The following is an 18,345-nucleotide window of genomic DNA, read 5'->3' on the forward strand; positions in this document are numbered from 1 at the left end:
ATATATGTTGTTCTCTCTTTAAAATTTTGGGATACAGTTTCTTCTAACAAACCAAAATATACCCTAAATCTCTAGTGTATGACTTTGTTCTAGTCTTCTGCCTGATCACATTCTCTCCCTTTTTTTTTTTTTAAATCCTCTTCTTTCTTTTTTCAACCAACTTCTTATCTTATCAATTCCTTTAATAAGATCTTTTATAATTTTCATCTTTACAGTCATATTCCACTTCTTCATTGTATTAACCCTTATTTTTGTGCATATATAAGTTTTTCTTTCTTTAAAATTTTGGGAGGCACTTTCTTCTAACAGACCAAAATATGCCCCAAATCTAGTGTGTGGCACTGATCTATGCACCAGCCTGATCGTATTTGATCATATACATTTTTTTGTTGTTAATGTTGTTGTTTTTGTTTTGTTTGTTTTTATCTTTTTATCTTTTATCTTTCTATCTTTTATCTTTTTCTTTGTCTTTTTTTTTCTTCTGTCTTTCCCTTTCTTTTCCCCCAGTTTCAGGTCTCTTCTGATTTGTTTAGTGTATATTTTTCTGAGGTCATTGTAACCGTGTTAGCATTTTGTTCTCTCATTCATATATTCTCCTGTGAACAAAATGACAAGACGGAAAAAATCACCTCAACAAAAAGAACAAGAGGCAGTACCGACTGCCAGGGACCTACTCAATATGGACATTAGTACGATGTCGGACCTAGAGTTCAGAATGATGATTTTAAAGATACTAGCTGGGCTTGAAAAAAGCATGGATGATATTAAAGAAACCCATTCTAGAGAAATAAAAGAACTAAAATCTAACCAAATCAAAATCAAAAAAGCGATTAATGAGGTGCAATCCAAAATGGAGGCTCTAACTGCTAGGATAAATGAGGCAGAAGAGAGAATTAGTGACCAAATGATGGAAAAATAAAGAAGCTGAGAAAAAGAGAGATAAACAACTACTAGATCACGAGGGCAGAATTTGAGATATAAGTGAACCATAAGATGAAACAATATTAAAATAATTGGGATCCCAGAAGAAGAAGAAAGAAAGAGGGGGACAGAAGGTATATTGGAGCAAATTATAGCAGAGAACTTCCCTAATATGGGGAAGGAAACAGGCATCAAAATCCAGGAGGCACAGAGAACCCCCTCAAAATCTTTAAAAATGGGTCAACACCCTGACAACTAATAGTAAAACTTATGCGTGTCAGAGACAGAGAGAAAATCCTGAAAGCAGCTCGGGAAAAGAGATCTGTAACCTACAATGGTATAAACATTAGATTGGCAACAGACCTATCCACAGAGACCTGGCAGGCCAGAAAGGACTGGCATGATATCTTCAGAGCACTAAATGAGAAAAATATGCAACCAAGAGTACTATATCCAGTTAGGCAGTCATTGAAAATAGAAGGAGAGATAAAAATCTTCCAGGACAAACAAAGTAAAGGAATTTGCAAACACGAAACCAGCCCTCCAAGAAATATTGAAAGGGGTCCTCTAAGCAAAGAGACAGCCTAAAAGTAACATAGACCAGAAAGGAACACAGACAATATACAGTCACAGTCAACTTACAGGCAATACAGTGGTACTAAATTCCTATCTTTCAACAGTTACTCTGAATGTAAATGGGCTAGATGCCCCAATCAAAAGACACTGGCTATCAGATTGGATAAAAAAACAAAACCCATCAATATGCTGTTTGCAAGAGAATCATTTTAGACCCAAAGACACCCCCAATTGAAAGTGAGGGGGTGGAACCACTTACCATGCTAATGGACACCAAAAGAAAGCTGGGGTGGCAATCCTTATATCAGACAAATTAGATTTTTAAAACAAAGACTGTAATAAGAGATGAGGAAGGACACTATATCCTACTTAATGGGTCTACCCAACAAGAACTATCAATTGTAAATATCTGTGTTCCTAACATGGGAGCAGCCAATTATATAAACCAATGAATAACAAAAGCAAAGAAACACATTGACAACAATACAGTAAGAGTGAGGGACTTTTATACCCCCCTCATTAAAATGGACAGATCATCTAAGCAAAAGATCAACAAGGAAATAAAGACTTTAAATAACACACTGGACCAAATGGACTTCACAGACATATTCAGAACATTCCATCCCAAAGCAACAGAATACACATTCTTCTCTAGTGCCCATGGAACATTCTCCAGAATAGATCACATCCTAGGTCACAAATCAGGTCTCAACCGGTATCAAAAGATTGGGATTATTCCCTGCATATTTTCAGACCACAGTGCTTTGAAACTAGAACTCAATCACACGAGGAAAGTCAGAAATAACTCAAATACATGGAGGCTAAAGAGCATCCTACTGAAGAATGAATGGGTCAACCAGGAAATTAAAGAAGAATTAAAAAAATCCATGGAAACAAATGAAAATGTAAACACAAGTGTTCAAAATCTTTGGGATGCAGCAAAGGCAGTCCTAAGAGGAAAGTATATAGCAATACAAGCCTTTCTCAAGCAACAAGAAAGGTCTCAAATACACAACCTAACCCTAAACCTAAAGGAGCTTGAGAAGGAACAGCAAATAAAGCCTAAACCCAGCAGGAGAAGAGAAATAATAAGGATCAGAGCAGAAATCAATGGAATAGAAACCAAAGAAACAGTACAACAGATCAACGAATCTAGGAGCTGGTTCTTTGTAAGAACTAACAAGAGAGATAAACTCCTGTCCAGACTTATCAAAAAGAAAAGAGAAATGACACAAATAAATAAAATCACGAATGAAAGAGGAGTGATCACAAACAACACCAAAGAAATATGAACAATTATAAAACATATTATGAGCAACTGTATGCCAGCAAATTCGATAATCTGGAAGAAATGGATGCATTCCTAGAGATGTATCAACTACCAAAACTGAACCAGGAAGAAATAGAAAACCTGAACAGACCCTTAACCACAAGGAAATTGAAGCAGTCATCAAAAATCTCCCAACAAACAAAAGCCCAGGGCCAGATGGCTTCCCAGGGGAATTCTACCAAACCTTTTAAGAATTAATACCGATTCTTCTGAAACTGTTAAAAAAAATAGAAATGGAAAGAAAACTTCCAATCTCGTTTTAAGAGGCCAACATTACCGTGATCCCAAACCCAGAAAAATTCCCCATCAAAAAGGAGAATTACAGACTTGTATCCCTGAAAACCATGGATGCAAATATTCTCAACAAAATACTAGCTGGTAGGATCCAATATTACATTAAAAGGATTATTCACCATGATCAAGTGGGATTTATCCCTGGGCTGCAAGGTTGGTTCAACATTAGCTAATCAATCAATGTGATACAATACATTAATAAAAGAAAGAACAAGAATCATAGGATCCTCTCAATAGATGCAGGAAAAGCATTTGACAAAGTACAACATCCTTTCTTGATCAAAACTCTTCAGAGTATAGGGATAGAAGGTACATACCTCAATATCATAAAAGCCATCTATGAAAAACCCATAGTGAATATCATTCTCAATGGGGAAAAACAGAGCTTTCCCCCAAAGGTTAGGAACACATCAGGGATGTCCACTATCACCACTGCTATTCAACATAGTATTAGAAGTCCTTGCCACAGCAATCAGACAACAAAAAGAAATAAAAGGCATCCGATTCGGCAAAGAAGAAGTTAAACTCTCACTCTTTGCCGATTATATGATACTTTATGTGGAAAACCTAAAGACTCCTCCCGAATACTGCTAGAACTCATACAGGAATTCAGTAAAATGGCAGGATATAAAATCAATGCACAAAAATCAGTGGCTTTCCTATACACCAACAACAAGACAGAAGAGAAATGAAGGAGTCGATCCCATTTACAATTGCACCCAAAACCATAAGATACCTAGGAATAAATCCAACCAAGGAGGGAAAGAATCCGTACTCAGAAAAGTATAAAACACTCATGAAAGAAATTGAGAAAGACACAAAGAATTGGAAAAACGTTCCATGCTCATGGATTAGAAGAACAAATATTGTGAAGATGTCAATGCTACCTAGAGCAATCTACACATTCAATGCAATCCCTATCAAAATACCATCCACTTTTTTCAAAGAAATGGAACAAATAATCCTAAAATTTGTATGGAACCAGAAAAGACCCCAAATAGCCAGAGGAATATTGAAAAAGAAAATTAAGGCTGGTGGCATCACAATTCCGGACTTCAAGCTCTATTACAAAGCTGTCATCATCGGGCGCCTGGGTGGCTCAGTTGGTTAAGTGACTGCCTTCGGCTCAGGTCATGATCCTGGAGTCCTGGAATCGAGTCCCACGTCGAGTCCCACATTGGGCTCCCTGCTCAGCAGGGAGTCTGCTTCTCCCTTTGACCCTCTTCCCTCTCGTGCTCTCTATCTCTCATTCTCTCTCTCTCAAATAATTAAATAAAATCTTAAAAAAAAAACAAAGCTGTCATCCTCAAGACAGTATGGTACTGACACAAAAACAGACACATAGATCAGTGGAACAGAACAGAGAGCCCAGAAATGGACCCTCAACTCTATGGTCAACTCATCTTCGACAAAGCAGGAAAGAATGTCCAATGGGAAAAGGATAGTCTCTTCAACAAAGGATGTTGGGAAAATTTTACAGCTACATGCAGAAGAATGAAACAGTACCATTTCCTTACACCACATGCAAAAATAGACTCAAAATGGTTGAAAGATCTAAATGTGAGACAGGAGTCTGTCAAAATCCTATATGAGAACACAGGCAGCAACCTCTTCGACCTCAGCCGCAGGAACTTCTTCCTAGAAACATCGCCAAAGGCAAGGGAAGCAAGGGCAAAAATGAACTGTTGGGACTTCATCAAGATAAAGAGCTTTTGCACAGCAAAAGAAACACTCAACAAAACCAAAAGACAACCGTTGGAATGGGAGAACATATTTGCAAATGACATATCAGATAAAGGGCTAGTATCAAAATCTATAAAGAACTTCTTAAACTCAACACCCAAGAACAAATGATCCAATCATTAAATGGGCAGAAGACATGAATAGACATTTTTCCAAAGAAGACATCCAAATGGCCAACAGACACATGAAAAAGTGTTCAACATAGCTCGGCATTGGGAAATCCAAATCAAAACCTCAATGAGATACCACCTCACACCAGTCAGAATGGCTAAAATTAGCAAGTCAGGAAACGACAGATGTTGGCGGGGATGCAGAGAAAGGGGAACCCTCCTACACTGTTGGTGGGAATATAAGCTGGTATAGCCACTCTGGAAAACAGTATGGAGGTTCCTCGAAAAGTTGAAAATAGAGCTACCATATGACCCAGGAATTGCACTACTGGGTATTTACCCCAAAGTTACAAATGTAGGGATCCAGAGGGGTACGTGCACCCCGATGTTTATAGCAGCATTATCCACAATAGCTAAACCATGAAAGGAGCCAAGATGTCCATCCACAGATGAATGTATAAAGAAGTTCTAGTATATATACACAATGGAATATTATGCAGGCATCAAAAGGAATAAAATCTTGCCATTTGCAACTACGTGGATGAAACTGGAGGGCATTATGCTGAGCGAAATATGTCAATCAGAGAAAGACATGTATCATATGACCTCACTGATATGAGGAATTCTTAATCTCAGGAACCAAATGGAGGGTTTCTGGAGTGGTGGGGGGGGGAGGAATGGGGTGACTGGGTGATAAACATTGGGGAGTACATGTGTTATGGTGAGCACTGTGAATTGTGTAAGACTGTTGAATCACAGACATGTACCTCTGAAATAAATAATACATTATATTTAAAAAAAAAAAAGATCGCAGGAAGGGAAGAATGAAGGTGGCAAAATCGGAGAGAGAGACGAACCATGAGAGAATATGTCCTCTGAGAAACAAACTGAGGTTTCTAGAGGGGAGGGGGTTGGGGGGAGGAGTTAGCCTGGTGATGGGTATTAAAGAGGGCACGGACTGCATGGAGCACTGTGTTTTATATGCAAACAACATAATATGGAACACTACATCAAAAACTAATGATGTAATGTATGGTGATTAGCATAACATAATAATAAAAAAATGTATGGACATTTTAACAATCTATGTGTTCTCCAATCCATGAGCATGGCATGTCTGTCTTTCTTATTGTTTGCGTCCTCTTCAATTTCTTTTATCAGTGTTTTATAGTTTGCAGTGTATATGTCTTTCACCTCCTTGGTTAATTTTATTCCTAGGTAGTTTTACTTTTTGGTGCAAGTATAAATGAGATTATTTTCTTAATTTTTCTTTCTGGGGCCTTACTATTAGTGTATAGAAATGCAACAGATTTCTGTACATTGATTTTGTATCCTGTGACTTCTCTGAATTCATTTATCAGTTCCATTATGTTTTTGGTAGAGTGTTTTTAGGTTTTCTATATGTAAGAGTATTGTGTCATTTGCAAATAGTGAAAGTTGTACTTCTTCCTTACCAATTTGGATGCTTTTATTTCTGTCTGATTGCTGTGGCTAGGACTTCCAGTACTATGTTGAATAAAAGTCGTAAGAGTGGATATCCTTGTCTTGTTCCTGACCTTAGGAGGAAAGCTCTCAGTTTTTCCCTATTGAGGATGATGTTCACTGGGTTTTTTTCATGTATGGCCTTTATTATGTTGAGGTAGTTTTCCTCTGAACCTACCTTTTGAGGGCTTTTATCATGAATGGATTTTTTACTTTGTCAAATGTTTTTTCTGTGTCTACTGAAATGATCATTTTTTTTTATGCTTTCTCTTACTGATCTGACCACAATTGTGATGTAGCACATTGATTGATTTGTGAATATTGAACCACCCTTGCAACTCAGGGAGAAATCCTACTTGACTGTAGGATTGTTTTTTTTAATGTATTGTTGGATTCAGTTTGCTAGTATTTTGTTGAGGATTTTTGCAAGGATGTTCCTCAGAGGTATCGGCCTGTAGTTCTCTTTCTTTCTAGTGTCTTTATCTGGGTTTGGTATCAGAGTAATGCTGGCTTCATAGAATGAATTTGGAAGTTTGCCTTCCTCTTGTATTTTTTTCGAATAGTTTGCAAAGTATAGGTATTAACTCTCCTTTACATGTTTGGTAGAATTCACCTGTGAACCTCTCTGGTCCTAGAGTTTCTTTCTTGGGAGGTTTTTGTTTACTGACTCAATTTCATTGCTGGTCTGTTCAAATTTTCTATTTCTTCTTGGTTTGTTTTTGGGAAGTCATGTGTTTCTAGGAATTTATCCATTTCTTCTAGGTTGTCCAATTTGTTTGTATATAATTTTTCATAATATTCTCTAACAATCCTCTGTATTTCTGTGGTGTTGATTATTATTTCTCCTCTTTCATTTCTGATTTTGTTTATTTGAGCCCCCTCTCTCTCACTTTTTTTTTTTTTTGACGAATCTGGCTAGAGACTTATCAATTTTGTTGATCTTTTCCACAATCAGCTCCTGGTTTCATTGGTCTATTTTATTTTTAGTTTCTGTTTCATTTATTTCTGCTCTAATATTTATTGTTTCCTTACTTCTACTGTTTTGGAGTTTTGTTTGTTGTTCTTTTTCTAGCTCCTTCAGGTGTAAGTTTAGTTTGTTTGAAAATTTTCTTCCTTCTTGAGGTAAGCCTATATGGTGATAAACTTCCATCATGGAACCCTCTTAGAATCTCCCTGCTTTTGCTGCATCCCAAAGATTTGGACTGTTGTATTTTCCATTTTCATTTGTCTCCATGTATTTTTTAATTTCCTCTTTGATTTCTTATTTGACACACTCATTGTTTAGTAGCATGTTATTTAACCTCCATATATGTGTGCTCTTCCCATGTTTTTTCTTGTGGCTGATTTCTAGTTTCATAGCATTGTGGTCAGGAAAGATGCCTGGTATGAGTTTGATCATTTTGAATTTGTTGAGACTTGTTTTGTGGTCTAATATGTGATCTATTCTGGAGAATGTTCAATATGCACTTGAAAAGAATGTGTATTCTGCTGTTTTAGGTTGGAATGTTCTAAATATATATGTCAAATCCATCTGGGTCCAATGTGTCATTCAAAGCCACTGTTTCCTTATTGATTTTCTGTGTGGGTGATCTGTCTGTTGATGTAAATGAGGTGTTACAGTCCCTTAGTTTTATTGTATTACTATCAGTTACCTCCTTTATGTTTTTTATTAACTGTTTTGTGTATTTGGGTGCCCTATGTTGGGTGTATAAATAGTTACAATTGTTGTAACTTCTTGTTGGATTGTACCCTTTAGTATTATGTAGTGTCCTTCTTTAGCTCTTGTTACAGTCTTTGTTTTAAAGTCTATTTTGTCTGATATAAGTGTTGCTACTCTGGCTTTTCTTTGTCTTCCATTTCATGATAAATATTTCTCCATCTTCTCACTTTAAATTTGTAGCTCTTTTTAGGTCTAAAATGAGTCTCTTATAGGCAGCATATAGATGGGTCTTGATTATTATTTCTTATTTTTTCCATCACCCTATGTTTTTGATTGGAGTGTTTAGTCCATTTACATTCAGAATAATTATTGAAAGATATGTATTTATTGCCATTTTGTTACTTGTTTTATGGTCGTTTTTATAGTTCTTTGTTCCTTCTCTTGCCCTCTTCTCTCACAATAAGCTGGCCTTCTTTCATGATATACTTGGATTCCTTTCTCTTTATTTTTGCCCCTCTATTGCTGGTTCTTGATTTGTGATTACCATTAGGCTTGTATATATCAGTCTTCTGCATATATAAGTCTATATTAAGTTGATGGTCACTTAAGTTTGAACCCATCCTTTGAATTCCTTATCTTGGCACATTTTAGGTTATATGGTGTTATATTTTGTGAGTCCTTTCACTGATTTTCACAGATGTACTTGTTTTTCTGCTTTTGTGCTTTCTACTTTTTTTACTCTTACTTACCGTCTTTGTCTTTCCTTTCCATTTAAAGAATCCCCTCTAACATTTCTTGTAGGGCTGGTTTAGTGGTCATGAACTCCTTTAACTTTTGTTTGTCTGGGAAATTCTTTATCTCTCTTTCTACTTGGAATGATAGCCTTACTGGACAGAGTATTCTTGGCTGCAGATTTTTTTCCTTTCAGTACTTTGAATATATCATGCCACTATCTTCAGGCCTGCGAAGTTTGTACTGAGAAATCTGCTGATTGCTTTACAGGGTTTCCTTGTAGTTAACTTTTATTTTCTCCTGCTGCTTTAAAGTTCTTTCTTAACACTACTTTTTAAAATTACTGTGTGTCTTGGTGTGACCTCCTTGGGTTGATTTTGTTGGGGCCATTCTGTTTCTCCTAGATCTGGATTTCTGTTTCCTTTCCCAGGTTCAGGAAGTGTTTCAGTTATTATTTCTTCCAATAAATTATCTTCTCCCTTTTCTCTCTTTTTTCCTTCTGGAATCTCTATAATGCAAATGTTATTACTCTTGATGGAGTTGCCAAGTTCCTTAAGTCTATTCTCATTTTGCACAATTTTTTTCCTCTCACCAGCTCAGCTTGATTACTTTCCATTCTCTGACCTCAAGGTCACTGATTTGTTCTTCTGTTTCCTTTAGTCTGTTATTTATTACATTTAGTGTATTTTTAATTTCATTTATTGTGTTCTTCATCTCTGATTGGTTCCTTTTTATCTCTTTGTTAAGGGTCTCACTGATATCTTCCACTCGCCTCTCAAGTCCAGTGTGTATCTTTATGATCAGTATTTTAATTCTCTATCAGGCATATTACTTATTTCCATTTCTATTAGGTCTCTTGCAGTGATTTTGTTGTGTCCTTTCATTCAGGACATTTTCCTCTGTCCCCTCATTTTGTCTAACTCTCTTTGTCTGTTTCTATGTGTTAGGAAAGTCAACTGTGTCTCCTGATCTTGAAAATGCTGTCCTGGGGTACCTGGGTGGCTCACTTGGTTGGGCAGCTGGCTCTTGATTTTGGCTCAGGTCATGATCTCGGGGTCCTGGGATCGAGTCCCACATTGGACTCCACACTCAGCGGGGAGTCTTCTTGAGGAGTCTCTCACTCTCCCCTCTGTCCCTCTCCCTGCTCCCATACTCTCTCTTTCTTTCTAAAGTAAATAAATAAATATTAAAAAAGATAAAGTGCTGTCCTTATGAAAAAGAGGTCCTGTAGTGCCCTACAGTGAATATCCCCTGTTAACTGGAACCTGGTGCTTCAGGAATATGTCCTATGTGTGTTATATGCACCCTGCTATTGTGGCTGAGCTGCTTTTCCTTCAGTCCAGTTGTCTGCAGTGACACTTTTTGCCCGACCTGGGCAGTGTATGGTTCCTGTGGTGTTAATGGGCCAGTCTGGAGCCACCATGGGCTTGAGTTGAGTCAGCCCACGTGTTCACCAGAGATGTAGTAGCACCAAACTTCTTGTTACTTTCCCTGTGTTGTCCTGAGAAGCTTTTATTGGTGGGCAGGGCCTGCAATAAGACCAGCTATCTGTCCCCAGCCCACTGCTGGGGCTGTAGTCTGACTTATATGTGTGTTTATCTTTCCCTCTCCCTGGGGCAGAAGTCAGCTTGGAGTGGTTCTGGCCCTTGGGGCTGCTTCCATGTGCTAGGTTTGTGTCACTGCTTTGGATGGGCTCCAGGAAAGAGTTTATCAGAAGGAAGAGATCTGGGCGCCTGGGTGGCTCAGTTGTTAAGCATCTGCCTTCAGCTCAGGTCATGATCCCAGGGTCCTGGGATCGAGTCCCACATCTGGCTCCCCGCTCAGTGGGAAGCCTGCTTCTCCCTCTCCCTCTCCCCCTGCTTGTGTTCCCTCTCTCACTGTGTCTGTCTCTGTTAAATAAATAAATAAAATCTTAAAAAAAAAAAAGAAGGACGAGATCTGTACATGTGTGGCATGCAGTGCTAGGAAGGTTTTCCTATTGGTCCTCTGTGAGAGGACTAGGACCAAGACCAGCCAGGTTGGATGGGGTAGATCCACATGTGCAGGGGCAGAGCATGCAGTTTTAGCAAGGTGTGCCTGGTCCTTTAGGGGAGGGGACCTATAGTGCCAGGACTAATGCTAGCCTGGCTGGTGGGGGCAGGTCTGCTGAAGCTTGGGGAAGGGACATAATGAAGTTAGTTAGCAAATGTTGGTGCTCTACTACTTCCCACAGGTGGCCTGTATTTGTACTGGGGAATGGGGTAGGGAAATAGCACCTACTGGTTCCCTTTTTCCTGGAGGTGTCTCTTAATGGTCTCTGTTCTTCCAATCATGCTCTGAGATGAATAACTAATTTTACCTTCCATATGTCCCACACATTTTCAAACTGCTGCTTCTATTCTGTATCTCTGTGGGCTGTTTATTGTGCTGTCTCTTTAAGGGCAGGAACTCTGTTTCCAATCACCCTCCAGGCTCTCCTGGACCCCAGCTCACTGGTTTTTAAAATTCCAGGTTTTAAGTCCCGCTGGTTGTAAGAACTCACGAAATTTAACCCTTCTGGTTTTCCAAGCCAAATGTTATGGGGATTCATCTTCCCCATGCCGCCCCAGTGTGATAGTCTGTTTCTATTCCTATTCTGTGCCCAGAGTTTCCTCCCTTTGGCAGATAGCCTGCTGTCTATTTAGCTCTCCACCACATCTTTGCCCTTCTGACCCTCTTTGATGTGGCCTCTTCTCTACATTTAGTTGTAGAGGGTTTTGTTCTGTTAGTCTTTGGGTGGTTTTCTGACTGATGTGTTATCTAGTTATATATCCCTGGGAGGAGGTGAGGTTAGGGTCCTCCTACTCTACTTTCTTCCCAGCCTCTTTGAGTTTTTTCTTTCTAAATGGCAGATTATGAAGTGTTTCACAATCTTTGATCTGATGCAATATAGTACAGATTCTTCAGTCTAAGCACTTTTATTTTTACTCCACTGGAGAAAAGGAAATGTGGCTGGAAGGAAAAGCACCAGGTGGGCCGTCAGGAGCTCCTCCTTCCAGTTTTGCTTCTGTACTGATCAATGCAGGAAGTTGGTCATGTTGCTTCCTTCACTGGGATTTCACCTTCTCTTCTGGGAAAACAGGATGAAAGATGGCCCTGGCATCTCAGTGCCTATGCCTCGTCCTCTAGCTGTTGTCTGGCTTGCTGATAAGTGCTTGCTACCAGGACTCCTTGCACGTGGGATCTGGGCTGCAAGTGCAGCATGTGAGGAGCTGAGGACAGAGTGCCTTTAATTTATCTTAGAAGTGTAATAGTTTTACTAAGATATGCCCTGGATTTGATTGTTCATGTTAATTTTCTCACGTATCTCATGGGCCCTTCTTGCATGTAGAATCAAGTCTTTTTTTTTTTTTTTTAAGCTTCAGAAAGTTTTCTTGGATCAGTTTTAAGTGTTAACATTCATTGTTTCACGGATCTGTTCATGTTGGATCTTCGTGGTTTGTCTTCGAGTTCAACCACTTTCCCATGGACAGATGTTATTACTTAATTTATTTTTACTCCTTTGTTTGCTTTTCTTCTTTCTTCAATGTCCCTTACTAAATTTTCATTTGATTGTATTTTTCTGGGATGGTTTATAATTTAATCTTCATTTTTGACACGATTTGGTCTTCTGCTTTGATTTATCATTTTATTTCTTAGTGTTTTTGCCTATTTCTGTTCTTAACATTTGGGTTTCTGATTTAAGGTGTTCTTTTTGTTGCTGTTTTTTTCCTCCATATTTCCATGTGCTTATTTAATATATATAATTCGGTATAGATTATAATGCAGGGTTTTTTTTCCCCCCTAGTTCATGTTTAGCTTTTTGGAGAAATCTTCATCAATTTCAGTATTTAGGTTCTCATGTTCTGTTGTTTTCTTATGAAAGCCTTGTATAGGTGAAATCTGCTTTCATCCATGCACTTTCATGGATGGGTTTGGCCATTGGGGTCAGTTTGAAGATTCCTAGTTCAAGAGGACCCTCTATGGTAAGTGCCATGGACTACAGTTTTTTTAAAGGATGATTATTGTATTTTTTTGAAGGTGAAGGTATGTCTATCAATTTTTGTTGTTTTGTTTTTTTACCTAATAAGAGTATTTCCTCCTCTTGCTGCCTTTCCCCTTCCCCTCCCAAACTCTAATGAGCACTCCTGCCTTCTTTCCTGCTGTCTTCTCTTCTAGCAAGAATGAGTGCCAAGGTTGTCACCTGTTACCCTGTGCATGTTTGCATCCTTTCTCCACTGTCTCTTCTCTGATTGAGTGGGATTATTTTTCAGTATTTTAACACTTAGGTTGGACTTTCTTTTTATGGCTCTTGTTATTCACTCAGTTCTAGGAATTTTATTGCTTCTTTTCTTTTTTCATGAAGTTTTCTGATTCTTCCAGCAATTTGTTAAGACCTGGGGCAATGGCTTGAGAGCCAGCTCTGCTGGGAATTGGTGTTCATTTCTTTGCTGACAAGTAATATAATGTTTATGGTGCTCTCTGTCTTCTAGTTATGTTGAAGGCGTGGTATCTATGTGGTTTTATTTGTACTTCTTATTGATCTGTAGAGTTTATTGTGAGCTGTGTGGAGAGTTCTGGATTTTTCTGGCTGTTGTCACCTTGGCCACCAGAAGTCCTCCACCCCCCTTCTGAAGATAGTGGTATCACCCATTTCTCCCTGTTGATCTGTGATGACTGCAGGGGTACAATAGAATTTTTTCTTGTTCTTTTTGGAGGGGATTATCTTCTGAATGATGATTATGCTCATGTTGGATTCTCTCACTGAGCAGGAACATAGTCTCCATGGGACACCCCTCCATGGGACGACCCTCCATGGGACACTTCTTTATGGGGCACCCCTCCATGGGGCAACCCTCCATGAAGCACCCCTTCATAGGGCACACTTCCATAGGGTATTCCTCCATGGAACACTACTAGGCAATACACATGGATCAACTAAAAGTTGTTTCATCAATTGATGATGCAGATTTTTATATTTCTTTAAATTTAGAGACACAATAAGATGAATTTTGTTGTGGAAATTAGCCTCCACATACTTTTTTCATTTTCTCTTTTGTTTCTTTTTGAGGTTTATTGGAACACAGCTAACCATTGTGAGGCTTTTTAAAAAAATGAACAAGTTGAGGAAAAAATGAACAAGTTGGTAAATTAAATGAAAGAGAAAAAATATCCAGAGAATAAATTATTTAGAAATTAGTATTCTAAAAGCAACATTTGAAAATATCCTGCCTTTGTTTAGTGTGATTCAGAAAGATCACAAACATTATTAATATTAAATTGGGATAGTTTTTTGGCCACTATATTTTATGAAGTGCTCATTCTAGATCTTTTTTGAGGGATATACAGGTAGACATTTATATTTCCTCAAAGGTCAAAACTGATGCTTACATAATATGTTTTTTAGGTTAATATCTATATTAATTATAATGTTATAAACTCACTGAAGCAGAAGTCAAATAATTTATTTCCTTGTGAGAGTTAAAATCATGAACATGAGTTCAATATTTTTCTGAATATAAATTGCAAGTCAGTCTCGTCCATACATTAAGTTTGCTAAGGAAAAAAGGGTTATTTTCATGTAGCTCTCTTGTGTTTAGGACAGAAGTGGTCTGTCCTCAGGCTTCTCTGAGCAGGTGGTTCCTGTTTGTGTCTAAAGGATTACTCAAAGCCCCCCACTCCCCACTCTCCTACCTTTGTACAAACATAAGGAATATTTTCTGTTGGTTTTGCCCTGAGAATCTTCAGCCCTGGAGTGAAACTAGTTGAGTAGATTAGCATATTCTTGAACACTTCTAAGCAATGGTCCTGAGTATGGCTACTATAAGGGGACAGGAGTTGGGCAGGTTCAGAGCATTGGAGGACTATTTGAGACCTTTGAAGATGAAAGAGTTCCCAAAAAGTTCAAGGAAGCCACACGAGCCCAAGATATCCAGCCAGAGGATGCCATGAGAAGTGGTACAAAAAAGGTTCTAAGCATTTGATGATTTTGCTTTCCATTTTTTATGGAAACAATGGCCCTGTTTTGATTTGGAGTAATCACCCTTCCCCGACTAATGCACTTCCCAGGAAGGCATGACTCAGAATGGGGGGAGGGATACAAAACAACTAAGGAACAATTGAAGGATGGCATACAACTCAAGTCAGAATGACCAGCGCCAAAAACTGCTGAGTTGTTGGAGAAGGGAAATTCCGTCCACTAGATGAGGGTAATATGGAAACCCCAAAGATGTTGTATGCCATTATTAGAAGCCTGAGTCTGGGCTCTGAGCCTAGAGGAATCAGATCCAGGACAAGGATCTTGATAACATCATCTATCCCTGTCATTATGGCTGCATAACAAGTTACCCCAAAATGTAGTGGCTTCAAGCAACAGCAATAATTATTTTGTCCTTTAGTTGTACCATCTTTGTAGGACTTGGAAGAGCCAGCTTGTTTCTGCTCCACTCAGGATCATCAGGGGCTACTCAAAGGCTGGAGACTAGAATCATCACATAAAGCTTGCTTACTTACATGTCTGATGACTGGGCTGTGGAGATCCAAAGACTTAGGGGCTGAAATTACTGAGGTGTCCTAGGCATCAGTCTGTAACTGTATGTCACAGGCCCTCCCAAATTTGGAGAAAGGAACCTCCTCATGGAGGAGTAGTCATATGGGATAGGCCATACAGGTGCAGCCAAATTTGGAAAATGCAAGGTGCCATGTCATTTTATCAATCCCCAGACTTGTAGCTCATAACATCTCATAACTCACCTTTTACTTTAGCCATTATATGTTGGATTTCCTATTACTTGGAACTATAAGAGTCCTAACTATTAGAGAGGCCCCACAAAATGTCACCACTTTATGATCATTTTCAAGAACTCATACTAGTGTAGTTGTCTTAATTAGGTGAGTGATTTGATCACAAATTTGTTCTTGTCAAGTCATGTAGGACTAGTATTTCTCAGAATAATGTACTGTGCAGTACTGTATCTCTATTGTGGCTACACTCCTGACCCTTGCCAGGAGCCACTGGTTACTAGGAAGACAGGTGGAGAAGCTGACTCAGCAAAATTCTGCCACCGCCAGTGAATGTTTCTTTTTTTTTTGTCCTCACACCAACCAGTTCTCCAACTCTCTGACACCAGCTGGGTATTCTATAATTCAATTCAATTCTAACTATCTGGAGTTAGCACAGACTCACAGGTTAAGAGCTTAGTCCACAGGGCTGCCCCCACTTAAGATACCAGTTGCAAGGATCAGGTTCCCAGGTTACCCAAACTTCTGCAAAGTTGGAGGTTTCTATAATCTCCCTTTTGGGTTCACTAATTTTCTACAACAGCCCACAGAACTCAGAAAAGCACTTTAATTACATTTGTCATTTTATTTTAAAGGATACAAATGAACAGTCAGGTGAAGAGGTACATAGGGCAAAGTCCGGAGGAGTCCCCAGTACTGATGCTTCTGTTCCTGTGGAGTGGGGGTATGCCATCCTCCTAATGCATGGATGTGTTTGCCAACCCAGTAGTTCCCAGAACCCTGTTGTCTAAGGGGTCTTATGGGAGTTTTATTAGGTGGGCATAATTATGGCCATTGGTGATTAACTCAGTCTCCAACCTCTCTCCCCTCCCTGAAGGTTGGGTCTGAAATTTTCAAGTTTCTAATCAAGTCTTAGTCTTTCTGGTGACTGGCTCCCATCCTGAAGCTATCCAGAGGCCTACCAAGAGATGCCTCATTAGAACAAAGACACTCCTATCACCTTTATCATTCATGAAATTCCAGGGAATTTAGGACCTGTGTGCCAGGAACTGGGGACAGAGACCAAATATCTTTCTAATTATTCACCACTAGGAAAAGGACATGCTCTGTGCGATGGTAATCAAGTGGGTGTTCACAGAGGACAGTGCAGCTTTGTATCGACTGTCCACAAAAGCAGGGATGAGATGTTTGCTGAGAAAGCTATTCACTGCTAGTGTTTCTTCATATGTTAAAACTTTTTCTCTAAAATATAAAATTGAAAATGAGTTGTCTAATGGAAAATTTCCATTTGTCTTTGCATTGATCAAATTTCCTACAGCTGAAAAGAAATCAAATGGGACCACTTGTATCCTAAATGAATATATTTATGCAACTTCTTTTCAGTATATTATTAATTGAAAGACAGAGAATTCTTATTTCCAACCATTATGGAATTCAGAAATAATGTGCAAATTAAAATAATTTAAAATGACTAAAAAAAGCATAAGAAACTTAAAAGTATGAAAAAGTAAATGTCTTGGAGTGGGATAAGGTGAGGTGGGACTGGACTAGTCCCAACACAGCTTCTGTCATTTTCTAAAACAGCCTCCAAACAAAATGCATATCTGGCAACTTCCTGGAAACAAGCAGTTCAGTGCTTATGGATGGCAGAAATGCTGTCCTTTCCTTATGTATCCTTTCATGACAGACAGCACATTTATTGGCTACATTTTTTAAAAAGATTTTATTTACTCATTTGAAAGAGAGAAAGAGAGTGAGCGCACAAACGGGGAGAGACAGAGGGAGAGGGAGAGGGAGAAGCAGACTTCCTGCCGAACTGGGAGCCTAATATGGGGCTCAATCCCAGGATCTGGAGATCATTACCTGAGCCAAAGGCAGATGCTCAACCATCTGAGCTACCCAGGCACACTTACTGGCTAAATTTTTGAAATAAAGGGAGCTTGGTCTAAACTTTTCCTCTTAAAATATATTTTAGAAAGTAATAAAATGAAAACTTTTAATTATGAATTTAGACATTTATATTAACATAGATTCACATTCTTTACTTATAAAATGATGTATTTATGGACAACTAAGGAATTTATTAGATATTTCTTTTTCATTTTAAAAATTTTTTTATTGTTATGTTAATCACCATACATTACATGATTAGTTTTCGATGTAGTGTTCCATGATTCATTGTTTGTGCATAACACCCAGTGCTCCACGCAGAATGTGCCCTCTTTAATACCCATCACCAGGCTAACCCATTTATTAGATATTTAATCAGGCCATATTTCATGAATATTCATTGTATAAATAACATTCATTTATGTTCATCTGTTCAGTCAACACATATTTGTAAGTACCAAGTAGTAGGCTCCAGTGGTGCACAGGTTAACCAGACAGCCATGGTCCTGGTAAGCTTTGAGTCTGGTCAGGTGAGGACCAATACACACAAATAGGCATAGACTACATGAACTATCCACAATGTGAGCAAATGCTGCTATGCTAAAAATACTAATTTTCTGAGATAAGAAATAGCCCCAAGTAGGCAAACTGAGTATCTTCTCTGAGGAAACCAAACAACTACCATCACTCTGGTGTAGGGAGAGTCCTTAAAGAGGCTGATACCTTGACACATAGACTCAATGGAGAAAGACTGGGTTTATTTCAGGTGTGGTGGGAGCACACAGAAGGGCTTTAAACAGGAAAGCAATGTGATGTGATTTTTATTTTGAAAAGACCACTTTTCACAGCAGTAAAATGAACAGATTGGA

At 38.6% G+C, this 18,345-nt stretch overlaps 1 protein-coding gene across 1 annotated transcript in view; it reads left to right on the top strand.

Annotated features, from left to right (window-relative positions):
• OCA2 (OCA2 melanosomal transmembrane protein) overlaps positions 1 to 18,345 on the top strand; it is a 480,811-nt gene that overhangs the window by 318,920 nt on the left and 143,546 nt on the right. The window lies entirely within an intron of this gene.

Source organism: Callorhinus ursinus, unplaced genomic scaffold (genome assembly GCF_003265705.2).
Source record: "Callorhinus ursinus isolate GAN/ISIS: 27379988/994484 unplaced genomic scaffold, GSC_fseal_2.0 scaffold78, whole genome shotgun sequence".
NCBI lineage: Eukaryota > Metazoa > Chordata > Mammalia > Carnivora > Otariidae > Callorhinus > Callorhinus ursinus.